This window comes from Mauremys reevesii, linkage group 1 (assembly GCF_016161935.1).
Source record: "Mauremys reevesii isolate NIE-2019 linkage group 1, ASM1616193v1, whole genome shotgun sequence".
NCBI classification, from domain to species: Eukaryota; Metazoa; Chordata; order Testudines; family Geoemydidae; genus Mauremys; species Mauremys reevesii.
In genome coordinates, this window is record NC_052623.1 from 303,714,557 (window position 1) to 303,728,601 (window position 14,045).

The 14,045-nt window shown below is 44.9% G+C and overlaps 1 long non-coding RNA gene across 1 annotated transcript in view; it reads right to left on the minus strand.

Annotated features, from left to right (window-relative positions):
* Positions 1–13,474, minus strand: part of LOC120383531 — a 33,726-nt gene extending 20,252 nt beyond the window's left edge. The window contains exon 1 of the long non-coding RNA XR_005588488.1: positions 13,350–13,474. This is a non-coding gene — a long non-coding RNA (uncharacterized LOC120383531). The remainder of the gene's footprint in view (positions 1–13,349) is intronic.
* Between the last annotated feature and the right edge of the window lie 571 nt (positions 13,475–14,045).

Consider the following 14,045-nt stretch of genomic DNA (forward strand, 5'->3'; position numbering starts at 1 on the left):
ATCTGTGAATCAATAGAAGCGCTTTTATACCAGTACACCTGCATCTATGCTAGAGAAAGGTTTCTGCTTTAACTACATTATAGTTAAAGTAGGAAAACCTCTTCTTGAATTCAATGGGAGTTTTGTTACTGACTTCAGTGGGCCAGGATTTTACCCCAGGACTAGTCTTTACTAGAAGAACTATACAGGGGAGATTGCAAAGTGCCTCTCTGCCCAAAGCCAGTGCTATTAGTGTGATCAGCACAGTTGTGTAATCAGTTTTATGTGCAATAAATTTAATGTATACAATTATTTAACATAAAAAAATAAAATAGAGGAGGAGACATTTTCTATAAAGTCACACATAATTCTGCAGAACAAACAATTTTTAAATGAAGTACAGTATATGTGGATTTTAAAATGCTCCTTTAATGGTTTATCTTAGATGTGTTTTAATTAAATCTACAGAAATATGAGTAAGTTAAACAATTTTTCAAGGGGATGCACAGATTTTTACTCTTGCACCTGACATGAGGATCTGTTGACCCATGTTTCCATATTCCTATTATATTTTTCAATAGTCAGTTTGTTTACAACCATTTATCTAGGCTTTGAAGGGATATATTCAAGAAGGCACACTGAATAGGTTTTACAGGTAGACGTTATAAAGGTAAATGATGTAGTAAGCAGAAGACACATGGGTCAATAAAGGTAAATGATAAATGAACACAGAAAAAGTAAAAGTCTAGTATTACACTGATAGTTGGAAATCAAACCTGTATCGGTACAATAAATCTATTGTAAAAAAGTATTTTAACAATAGATGTGGAAGTACAGAAGAATCAGTATAAAGTTCGTAGGTCCTTTAGTTTACAAATATTTAATTTTTGTGTATTAGATTTTGAGACTGGACTGACGTGCATAGAGACAAATGTCATAGATACAAACAGTGAACATAGTTGTTTGAATTTACTGTTTCACATAAGCAACAACTACAAGCTGCTGTGCATTATGTAACTTAGAAGGTGCTTGTTTGGTTTTTGTAACAGGTTACCACAACATAAAGATATAACAGGAAGTGTAATCTGAGACACACATATTCCAGGAGCTAAACTGATTCAGAGACCCTTCACTCCCATACAGCACACTTTGTTCCTGACGCTGGGCTGGCAGTACAGCTCCCTTGGCAGATGGTGTATGCGGTGTCATTGGTGGAGGGAACTGTGCACTTGATATAATAGCAACAGAAGCCAAAAAAAGATATACAGTACTTAACTTGCAATTGCAACTGTTCACCTTTGCTGTTCAGCTAGTGAATCCATCAGATAAATAGTCTTAGGGCTTGTCTACACTACCATGCGGGGTCAATCAAAGATACGCAACTTCAGCACTGTGAACAGTGTAGCTGAAGTTGGCATACTTAAATCTACTTACCGCGGTGTCTTCACTGCGGTAAGTCGACAACTGACGCTCTTCCGTCAACTCCGCTTGCGCTTCTCATTCTGGTGGAGTACTGGAGTCGATGGGAGAGTGCTCAGTGGTCGATAAATCACAGATAAATCAACGCCTGCTGGATCAATAGCTGCCCGCTGATCCAGTGGGTAGTGTAGACAAGCCCTTAGTGTGACTATCCCCCACCCATCTTCTTCCAATTGTTTCAAACATGTTCAGAAGTCCCTGGGAGAGTCATGTAGCTCTTATTGTGGCAGGAGAACACCTCCTAATTTTGTAGGCAGCTCAGCCAATAGCCTTCTTTTCTCTGTGTAATGCCTAGAAACTGTGTGCAATATGTGAGATTATTGGGCCAGATTCTCTCTTTGCTCCTTTAGCACAAAGCAGGCAGTGCAAATGGGATGGAATCTGATCTTCTCCCCCCTGAAGGGAATTACCATGTTGTGGGGGAATCCCTAGCAGGCGTAGATGAGAAGGTTACTCACTCTGTGCTGAAACTGAGATTCTTCGAGATGTGTGTCCCTGAGGGTGCTCCACTTGAGGCGATTGTGCACCCCTGTGCCTCTAGTCCAGTCGGGCCACACATGCACTCTCCCCATCTTGCACCAGCAGTCATGGTTAACTAGTGCTCTGCAACCAACCTCCCTCAGTTCTTTCTCTATTACAGAGATCCTTCTGAAAACTCTGAAGTAAAGGGGAGGAAGGTGGGTAGTGGAGCATCCACAGAGAGACACATCTCAAAAAACCTCAGTTACTGCACTAGATGAATAATCTTCTTTTCTTCTTCGAGTGATGTCCCTGTGGGTGCTCCACTTCAGGTGACTGTAGAACAGTTTCCCCTCAGTGGAAAGGAGGAGCTTCGGAGTTGAATCTGTGATCGATGATAGGACCATGAGGCCCAACAAAGTGTTGGATGCCAAGTTTTGCTCGATTATGTAGTGCTGAATGAATGTGTGGTCTGATGTCCAAGTGGCTGCTTTATATATGTCCTTAATAGGTACTGTGATGGGTTGGATCACAGAAACTCCTTTGGGACTGCCACCTGATGTGCCTAGACTGCCTCTGAGCCTGTTTTCCCTGCCAGTTTGGGACTTCAGTGCCTTGCCTTGTTTGAGCCAGACACGCTTGCCTGCTGCAAACACAGATCCAAGTCTGAACCACGTTCCCCACAAGCTGCAGGCTTAACTGAAAACAGCTTAAGAAGTGCTTCTGTCTCCAGCACTCAGATACCCAACTCCCAATGGGGTCCAAACCCCAAATAAATCCATTTATTTCTTTGTTCATCCTCTATAACACGGATAAAGAGATATGCACAGCTGTTTGCCACACCGCCCCCCCCCCAGGTATTAATACATACTCTGGGTTAATTAATAAGTAAAACATGATTTTATTAAATACAAAAAGTAGGATTAAAGTGGTTCCAAGTAATAAAAGACAGAACAAAGTAAATTACCAAACAAAAATAAAATAAAACATGCAAGTCTATGCCTAATACAGTAGGAACAAAATGCAGGTAAATCTCTCCCTCAAAGATGTTCCAATAAGCTTCTTTGACAGACCAGCCTCCTTCTAGTCTGGGTCCAGCAGTCACTCACACCCCTGTAGTTACTGTCCTTTGTTCCAGTTTCTTTCAGGCATCTCTTTGGGGTGGAGAGGCTATCTCTTGAGCCAGCTGAAGACAAAATGGAGGGGTTTCCAGAGGCTTAAATAGACTTTCTTTTGTGCGTGGACACCCCTCCCTCCCGCTGTGTAGAATCCAGATACAAAATGGAGTTTTGAAGTCACATGGGCAAGTCACATGTCCATGCATGACTCAGTTTTTTACAGGACGTTCCCAGGAAAGCTCAGATGTGGATTGGCGTCTATCAAGGTCCATTGTTAACCAAGTACTCCCAATTACTTGAATAACCCCTTCACACTATGTTGACCAAATGTCCCTTGGGTGCTTTCTACAGCAAATACTTTAAATACAAGCATAGAGCCAACGCTCATAACTTCAGATATAAAAATGCATGCATATGAATAGGATAAATATATGCAAAAGAACATAACCTTTGCAAAGATATGTTACATGGCATATCTAGCATAAAACATATTCCAGTTATGTCATATTTACATTCATATTTCTAGAAAGCAACATCACAGGTACATTATTAAGGAAGGTTACCAATGTGGAGAGAGACCTGGTAGAATGTATTCTAGCCCCCAGTGGGGAGTTGCAGTTCGTGTTGACAGTAGCAGAGGTGAATGCACTTGGAAATCCATTTAGAGAGTCTCTACTTAGATATGGCTTCTCCTTTAGATCTCTCCGTAGTAGAGAGAAACAGTTTTGGTGCCTCCCTGAATGGTTTAGTCTGTTTGAAATAAAAGTCTAGTGCTCTTCTGACATCCAAAGTATAGAGTTCTGCTTCTTGCCTGTTCTTATGGAATTTAGGGAAGATGGATGGGATGGTTAAGGTAGAACAAAGAGGGTACTTTAAGTAGAAATTTAGGATGTGGTCTAAGGATGGCCTTGTTCTTGAAAAAGATCCTGTATTGGGGGTATGCCATGAGAGCCCCAAGTTCTCCTATGCATCTTGCAGATGTGATGGCACCAAGGAAGGCTACTTTCATTGACAGATGTAATAGTGAACAGGTAGCCAAGGGTTCAGATGGAGGTCCAGTAAGTTAAGATTCCATGGAGGCATTTGGACTTTTAGTTCAGGACAGAATTTCTGTACACCTTGTAAGAATCATTTTGTAATTAGATAGGCGAAGACCGAAAAACCATCCACTTTATGGTAGAAGGTTGTGATAGCTGCAAGCTGCACTCTAGGTGAGCTCAGTGAAAGACCCAATATTTTTAGTTCAAGTATATAGTCCAGGACTAGTGATAGAGTGGAGTTAGTGGCTCTGATTTGTTTGTTCTGGCACCCTGTGTGGAATCTCTTCCATTTGTGGAGGTAAGTAGAGCATTTAGTCAGCTGCCTACTGTTTAACAAGATATCCTTCACCTCTTCTGAGCAGGTCATCTCCTTGCCTTGAAACCATGGAGTAGCCATGCCCTCAGGTGAAGTATCACCAGGTTCAGGTGCAAGATCTGGCCTGCATCTTGTGACAGAAGATGTGGAAGAAGTGGGAGAATGTGTGGTGAACATGCTGACCTCTGCTGCAGCTGCGGGAACCAAGTTTGTCTGGGCCATGTGGGGGCTATCAAAATGACCCTGGATTGATCGGACTTGATCTTCTGTATGACCCTGGACAACAACAGGCTAGGAGGGAAAGCATAAAGGAGAGATGCATTCCATCTGAAGAGGAAGATGTTACCCAGGGATCCTGGTCCCAAGCCCACTCTGGAGCAAAGTGTTGGACATTTGCTGTTCATGGTGAATAGACGTATTGTTGAGAAATCCCCTCGTTGGAATATGTTCTGAACCAACAAATTATTTATTTCCCACTCATGATCCTGGGAGAATTTTCCGCTTAATATGTCCTCTGGATTGTCTGACGGCCCGGTAGATAGGAGGCTGATATGATGATATTGTGATGGGCCTTGAGTAGATAGTCTAAATATGGGTACATCATGACCCCTTATTTGCACAGGAGGGCTGCTGCCACTGCTAGAACTTTGTAAAAAACTCAGGGGGTGATGGACAGGCCAAATAGCAGTTCCTGGTATTGATAGTAATCTTGCCCAAAAATAAATCGGAGGAACTGCCTGTGTGATGGATATACGGCAATGTGAAAGTATGTGTCTTGCAGGTCGAGGGCCAAAAACCAGTCCCCTCATTCCAGCACTGGGATTATAGTTGCTAAAGTAACCATCCTGAACCATTATGTTTTGACAAATTTGTTGACGTTTCTCAAATCGAGAATGGGCCTCCAACCTCTGCTCTTCTTCTGGGTTAAGAAATAATGGGAATAAAAGCCCTTCCCTCTGTGTTGTACTGGTACTGGTTCTACTGCACTCAATTGCAGGAGATGGTCTAGTTCCAGTCTTAGAAGGTGCTCTTGAGAGACCTGCGAGGGCATAGATGCTGAAACTAGGGGTGCTGGGCCCCTGGCTTGAAGTAGTTTCTGTCATATACAGGGTTTACTGTTTGGTTCAATGGCTCTCAGCACTCCCACTGTACAAATTGTTCCAGTGCCCCTGGGAGGAGGGACAGATGGGTGCATGGGGGGAATGAAGGTGAACTGGATGGAATAAACATGGTTGATCATTTCCAGTACCCATTTATCTGAAGTAATAATTTGCCATGCTGTTTAGAATGGTGTCAAACAGTCTGTAAAGGGATGGTTGGGGAAAATCTCTTGGACCCTCGACCAAATTTGATGTTTGTATCCAGTTTGTTGCGATATAAGAGATTGAGACGGGAGTGGCCTATGTCTTGTGAGTATGTGGTGGGGTGGCTGCCCCATACAAGGAGAAGAAGGGGTTAAAAGCAGCACCAGGGAGGCTGCGCAGAACCCACAAATCAGGAAAGGGCTTATTGAGCCCATCAATGGGGGAAGGCTTGCTGTAGCAATCAATCAGGGCCGGTGAGGGCCATATAAAGGGCTGCTCAGCAGAGCAGAAGGGAGTCTCTCCCTGGAAGACAAGGGAGGAGGACTGGCTGCCTGAAGAAGCGCCATAGATAGTGCAGTGCTGGGCAGGGGCAGCAGAGTGTGAGGGTTAACTGCTGGCTGACCACTGCCAGGTTGGAACCTTGTTACAAGGGCTGATTGGGGCTAGGACTATGGGGGAAGTGGCCCAGGGAAAATAGGCAGCTGGTTGGAGGAGGGCAGTAGGTGGTTGCCGGCTATAGAGTCCCTGGCTCAGGACCCAGAGTAGCAGGTGAGCCTGGGTCCTCCCCTCCTAGTATCCCACTTGCCAATGAGGAGAATGGCCAGTATCCAGACTGGAGTTTTCCCCTGAGGCGAGGGACTGGACCTTGGATTGCAGTTGGCCACTGAGGCAAGTGGCGGGACTAAGGACTGCTGATCTCCTGGAAGGGGGGAGATACCAGAATGGGGGCACAGCCAGAGGACCGTGCCCAGAAGAGGATGCTGTGGTCCGGGAAGTGAGTGGAGACAGCAGTGACAGCAGGCGTGACACCACTAGCTGAAGGCGGACTGGAAGGGCCAAGAGCTGATTCCCAGGACAGCCAGCGGGAGGCACTATGGTGGTGAGTCCTGCCCCGTTACAGAGTCTTTGCCTCTGCCCCTGGGGGTTTGTACTGCCTTTGTGGTTGTGTGTAAGGTGCCAGTCATGAGCATTGTGATGGGTAATATCTGCCTCATTTTTGTGCAGGTATGTAGATGCCTCAAGACTGAAGAGTCACTCTAGAGTCTTTCAATGTGTGGAGGGACTCATTGGTCTTACCTGCAAATAATTTTGGTACTTCAAAGGCGAGATCCTGTATGGTGGATTGTACCTCCTTTGGGAACCCAGAGAAGTGGAGCCAAGGGGCACATTGCATCACTATGGCGTTTGCAATGGATCTTGCCACTGCGTCTGCTGTGTCTAAGGATACCTGCAGAGCTGTTCTTGTCAGGAGATGGCCTTCAGATCTTCAGAGATGACTGACTTAAAGTGTTCTTTTTTTGTCTTCAAGGATGAGGTCAATAAATTGGGAGATTTTGGAGTAATTTGTGTGATTGTATTTTGCCATCAATGCTTCATAATTGGCTATTCTGAACTGCAAGGTTGTCGACAAATGGGCCTTATGACCAAAGAGGTCCAATCTTTTCCATTCTTTATCATATGGGGTAGTCCTTGAGTGGTGTTGCCTGCCCTGTTCCTCCATTGAGTTTGTGAGAATAGAAATTCTAGGCCCTTCAATGGGACATAATACTTCTTATCCATCCTTTTACAAGAAGGAGGGGTTGCTGCAGGGGTCTGCCAGATTATCTTGGCACAATTAATGAGTGCCTCATTTATGAGAAGGACAATTCTGGATGAGTCTGAGGTGTGTAATATGTCCAACAACTTGTGTTGGGACTCAGCAATGTCTTCCAGGGGGATTTGGAGCATGTCTGAAATTCTTTTAAACAGCTCCTGAAATTGTTTAAAATCGTCTCCTGTTGTAGGTGGTGGAGGCGTGATGGTCTTGTCTGGAGAAGAGGAGGTGTTACTTGTTGGAATGGCCTCCTGATCTAGATCCTCCTCTGTTTCCTCAAAAGTCTCCTCAGGGGGCTTGGGCCCCCCCACCTCTGATGCTGATGGAGAGCATCTTCCTCTTTTCCTGGGAGTGCTGGGAGGCTTGTAATAATGTTGCCTATATACAGTCCACATGTCCTAACATGGCCACTGTGGTGAGAATGGCATTGGTGGTGGCATTCATGGATGTCCATACTACCCCTGGCGTCATCCCTGCAAGGGTGTCCTGGTTGTTTCTGTAGGTCTGGTCTGACAATTCCCTGGATGGGTGAAGAGCAGTGTTAGGAATAAACATCTCCCTCATCATCGTCCTCTTCCTTGCTAGGAAAGGGAGGAGCAGATCTGTTTGTTGGTGTGTGTAATAATGATGCTGAATGTACCACAGCTATGTCGGTACCAAGAAGCAGTGGTTCCATGCTGTAGCAACTACTAAGTCCTTGTAAAAATGCTGCATTCCAGGAGGTTGAAATGCTGAAGATGGCATCAGCGGTAATTGCTACAGTACCAGGATTGTTATGGTAGTGGGAGTTGTTGCAGCGCTGGGAGAATCAGTGCTGAAGATGACTGTGCTGAAAGAGGTAAAGCAGGCTTCGGTGCCAATGTCTCTGCGCTATGTACTAGAGAGCCAGAAGATGGAGCTATAAGCTGAGGCGCTGCAGAGGTGCTCAGTACCGAATGTTTAGCTGCCGCAGTCGGTGTCATGGTAGAAGGGGCAGTCTTGTCTCTGCAGTCCTTTTGTGAGCCTGCCCACTTAGGGTCTTTGGCTTTAGCAGTACCCAAGGATCCTACTGACTCATAGATACTCAGCCATGCCACAGTCAGTACTGACAGTGTGGAGACTTGGAGAACGCAATCAATCAGGGCCGTTTGGCCGTTTCCCTTTGGAGGAGAGGTGGTAACTCTCTTCTTTGCCCATTTTTTGGGAGGCTGGTCCTTCCAGTGCATGGTCGGTGAGGGAGGTCTGCCAGAAGCCGAGGTAGACGACCAGTGACCAGGAGGTGTTTGCAGTTCCAGGTCAGAGGGCGGGCAGAGAGACTTCTCCATAAGGACTAGTTTTAGTTTAAAGTCCCTTGCTTTCCTGGTGGAGACCTTAAGGTTGTGGCAATGGAAGCACTTCTGAGGTACGTGAGCTTCCCCCACAAGCAGCAGACACACTGGGACTGTCCATCAAAGACTGGAATTGCCTCCCGGCAGGAGAGGCAATATTTAAAGCCCAGAGACCTGAGCATTCTCGAGTGAAGTTGCCAGCAAGAGGGGTGAACAAAATGTAAAATTAAAAATAATATTTTTTTAATGAGGAGAAGAAAAAGAAGAGGGTTTTTTTCCTAACTAACTAATCTATCTACCAAACTATACTGGTAATCCTATATCTAAAGGTAAATTGTGCAGAGGCACTTCTGGAGCTCTGACTCAGACCAAGGGTGGTTGAGAAGGAACTGAAGAGGGAGATTGGGTGCACAGCGCTATTAATCACCACTGCCGGTGTGAGACAGGAAGAGCGCATGTGCGGCCCAATCGGGCACTGTTGTTGAAATTCTCTGACTAGAGGTACAGGGGTGCATAATCACCTGAAGTGGAGCACACAAGGAGACATCACTCAAAGAAGAGCTGTCCTAGCTATCTCCCACACCATTCTCTCCCCACACAACCCTTGCCAAAGAGGCTAGTCAGGGACTGAGAGGGGTGGGGGGAGGAGACATGGCTATATTCCATCTTTCCTCAGCTAGTGAACATCCCCTTGGGTACCATTACCAGCTAGTTCAGGTAGGAACAACCCCGTGATGCTCTAATTTGTGCTGGGGACAGGCAGATAATCATGGATCCACACCTGACTTCCTGTCTGCTCCCCACCCCCAAGGCACTGAGAAGCCTTTGGCTGCAGCAAGGAACCTGTTCCACCATGTTTGTATAAGTGTGCAGGGAATTGCACAAGATAGTTATGTTCCCTGATATTTACATTCACTAGGTCATGTTTGTGAAGGGCTTTGAAGATGAAAAGGGCTATGTAAGTTCTAAGTATAGTTATGTGGTGTGTGTAAGTCCTAGAGGTCTGTAAGTGCACTTGCTGTGCCAGTCTATGGGCTTATCATAGCACAACCCGGCCTGGAGCACCCTCCTGCAACAAGCCACTGCATGACAGATATGACAGGTGTGCCCTGCCTCAGTTTCCTTCCCTCAGTCCCAGTAACTTTACACAAGCTTTCTTGCCTCAAAAATACCCCTCCTCAAGGCTGGTTTGTTTATTATTAGAAACCTTATGCAAAATAATCCACCACAAAAAAAAAAATCCACCCAACATAAAATCATAAAAGCCAATCATCACCTCCAGTGCAAACAGTCACTGTGAGCAATTGACATTTTTGTCTCACAGTGTCCCACACCCTTTGACCACATATCACCTTCATCCGTGCCCAGATTCTGTCAGTCCTCCTCAGGCCTGGGTCAGCCACCCCAGCCCTTCCAACTGGAGCACAATCCCACTCTTCCCAGAGGGAACAGCCACAGCCTCACGGCTGGGAGCATCCTTCCAGGGAAGCATCCTTCACTCTCTCTGGCCCTCCCATGTCTCCTAAGGGTCCAGGTTTCTGGCCCTGGAGCTATCAACAAGTAAATTTCTTTGCTGCTCCTCCTACTTTCAGCCCTTGACTCAAGTTCTCTAGCTTGGGGAAAACCAGCCAGCAAACCCCTTTGGCTGCTCTCCTGCCTTCATCCTTCTCTGAGGTCCCAAACTCTCATCTCCCGCCTTTCTGTCTGAGCAAGGCCCTGATTCACCAGCTAGCTCTCTGACTGGTCTCCTCACCTAGGGCCCAGGTGCCCTCTTTTAAGCCCAATTAATTGGCCAAACTGGAGTTTACTGAGAAGGCAAAGGAACACTGGCCCTGTTCCATCTTAAAGAGCCACTGTTACCCTGTTACAGGGACTTTTATCATGGGGAATACCACTAGCAAGTGCCCCAAGATCCAGAAAGTGACATTTTTTGTCTACTCATCCTTGAAAAGTACTTCCCTAGATTGTCTAGAATTTCAGGCAATTTTCACTGATTGCAAATGTAGAGGCTAGCCTCTCGTTATTGGGCTGTACCGGTCTTTTCTGAGGAGAAATCCCAGAAAGGGATTCGTTGCACTGGAAACTCCATGAGGTTGACCTCATGGAGGATCCCTTGGATTGCCTTCTTTATGGGGAGATTTACCACCACCACCACCACAATGGTGCAGAGAGAGGGCATCCAACAGATGTGTGATCTTAAGGGTCTGTCCACACTTACGAGGAGGAATCGATGAGTGGTGATCAATGCATCAGCAGTCGATTTAGCGGGTCTAGTGAAGACCCGCTAAATCGACTGTAGATCACTCTCCCTTCAACTCCTGTACTCCACTGGATCAAGAAGAGCAGAGGGAGTCGATGGGGCTACGTCTACTACCCCAGCCCGTATCGGTAGCGATCGATCGATCGGGATCGATATATCGCATCGCTCTCTCTAGCGCGATATATCGATCCCCGCGCCGCGCTATATCGATTCCCCCCACCGCGCCCGCCGGGGGCGGGCGCGCGTGACAGCGAGAGCCCGGACATCGATCGCCGCTGTGAGGCGGTAAGATCGATATCGATATAAGATATCTTCAGCTTCTCGTTTACGTCACGAAGCTGAAGCTATATTTCTTATTTCGATTTTTTGTAGACCAGCCCTGGGAGAGCATCTCCCATCGACATCGTGTAGTGTGGACCCCACGGTAAAAAGCTATGTTAATTTGAGTTACGCTATTCACGTAACTCAAATTGCATAGATTGAATTTCCCCTGTAGTGTAGACAAGGCCTCAGACACTGATGGAGGCTCAGGACCACGTGCACAGATGCCCAGGTCACCACACACCCCTCCATGGCAGCACGGTTCTCTCAGGATCTGTTCCCTTGTAATCTCTGCCCAGGAACTTTACTTGGATTTTACACTACTGAGGGAGTTGTTACATAAAATAATGTTGACAAAATCAGCATTTGATTAGTCAGGAATCCCTGTGGGGCTTTGGGGAGACATCCCCCTGGCCTTACCCCTTCCTGACCTACAGAATCTGAACCCTACAACATGCCCTGGGAGAGCCCTCCATAGGATAAGAAGGAAGCAGAGTGCAGGCAACATGACCCCATGTCCGCAGACTCAACCAGGTTCGACTCTGCTCCCATTAGTGGATAAGAGAATATAGCCCTGTGTATTTTACACAGAAGACAATAGCTGTGAGCAGTTCAGCTATGTCTCACAGTACCACAAAAAAATGAATATGCTCATTGTTTGGCCATTGGAGCCTTTCCTGCTTCAAATCAGCAGAGGCGCCATTAGATAAACAGAGAAGCTAGTGTTTGAGAAGTTGGCAAAGTGGACATTCATAACACACACCGAAACATTACCTTGGACAGCCCAATACAACAGTGTGTGCTAGGAACCAGTTTTTGGAGTAGGGGTGCCAAAGATCAGGTTCATTACTCTGGTATAGTAGAGTCAGCGTACAGACCAATTGCACAAAAATATTAGGTCACACTCTTGGCTTTAAACAATAATGATTAGGGCTGGTTGAAAATTTTCCATCTAACTTTTTTTTGTGACAGAAAATTGGTTATTTGACTAAACGAACATTTTCATCTTCAAAATAATTTCAATTCCATCAGAAAACCAAAAACCAAATAATTTGGTTTTCAGCAGCTTTCATCCAAAAATTACCAAGTCTTTTTTTTTTAATATAAAAACAAAAAATCAAAGTTTTCCCATGGAAAAACCCAATTTCTGACCAGCTCTAATAACCATAATACTGGTTGAATTTACTGGTTGCAATTTGAAAGTCTTATGACAAGTGTTCAAGTAGCAGCAAATAGATCTTGAGGTTTGCATCACAGTTCATACTACCATGGCTCAATCGGCTTTTACTGCCAAATGATTACAGCTGCAGATCAGCTTCAAGGCTATTATGCCCATTATTGGAGAAAGCACAGTAGCAACCTGGTCTAACCTTGACATTTTTCATAAGTACAGTTGTAGAAATCTGTACTGTTGAATACAAACTTTGTACAATGTATACACACACCAGCTGATGAGTCAGACTTAGAACAAGAAAAGAAGTGCAATGTTTTTGTACAGCACAATGCTTTTGACGGTGTTTTATCCAACTATCCCCTTTAAAGTGTTTAGTTTCACGTAGGTTCCTGTGTTACTATTGCTTTGAGCCACAAATCCTAACACACGTGATTACTGCCTTGGGACCCAGTTCTCCACTCCCTGACCCACTGTGCAGTCATTTACACCTGTGGAAAGTGAGTGCAAAAAGGATGTAAAATGCTACCACGGCAGAGTAGCACAGCTATAGTACGGAATAGCGTCTGTAAATGACTGCACAAGGGACAAAGAAAATCATGTCTATTGATCACAACAGGATTGCTCACATGAGTAAAGTTTATGCACGTGCATAAATGTTTGCAGCATAGTATCTGTTCTGGTCTTCCGATTTAGAACTAATAAATGTAGGTATGTGATTATTAATATACCAGCCAATTCAGCCATAGGTTTATATATAGTTTGTTTATTATGGCTCCGTCCCCCCAGCTCTGGACTATAGGGAAAGCAAACTGGATTTGTAAGAAATTAGATAACATGTTTTTTTACCCATGAAAGCTTATGCCCAAATAAATCTGTTAGCATTTAAGGTGCCACCGGACTCCTTGTTATTATTTGAAAGGTTTTCCCTTACTGAATGGAAATTGTTATTGAAATGGTATCTGAACCACCTGTCCATTATGAAAAATTTAATTACTCACCTCTATTTTTATCGTTTTACCAGAACGCATTTCCATCAGCAGCCCCCGCCTGGCTCATTCCAGAGATACAGGTTATTACAATGCAATTTCAATGTCCTTTGAAGATCCACATGGCTTGCTTCAGATCCATAAGTGCTGACAGCTAAGAGGAAGAATAGAGATCAGAGTTAGAGGGAGGATAAACAGACAAATTACAGTACCACCATGTGCTTAACAGGGCCTTTAACTTAGGACTTTTTGAAATAGTTGTTAAAACCACAGATTTTTAGAAAGAAAAGAAAAGAAAAGAAAAGAAAGAAAGAAAGAAAGACTGTACATGCTATCTCAATTGCAATTACATCTCTACCCCGATATAACACGAATTCGGATATAATGTGGTAAAGCAGTGCTCCGGGTGGGAGGGGGGAAGGGCTTCGCACTCAGGCGGATCAAAGCAAGTTCGATATAATCCAGTTTCACCTATAATACGATAAGACTTTTTGACTCCCACGGACAGCATTATATTGGGGTAGAGGTGTACAAAGATTAGTAATGTCACTTTGGTACAAAAGGATGGTTTACTCAAATTCTATGTGCTAGGCAATGTCCCCACATCTCAGAAAAACAGTCCCTGCCCCTTAAAAACATACTGTACAACTGACAAGCAACATACTAAAGGAGGAAAGGGGGACACAATCTAAATGGGGACCATTTTTA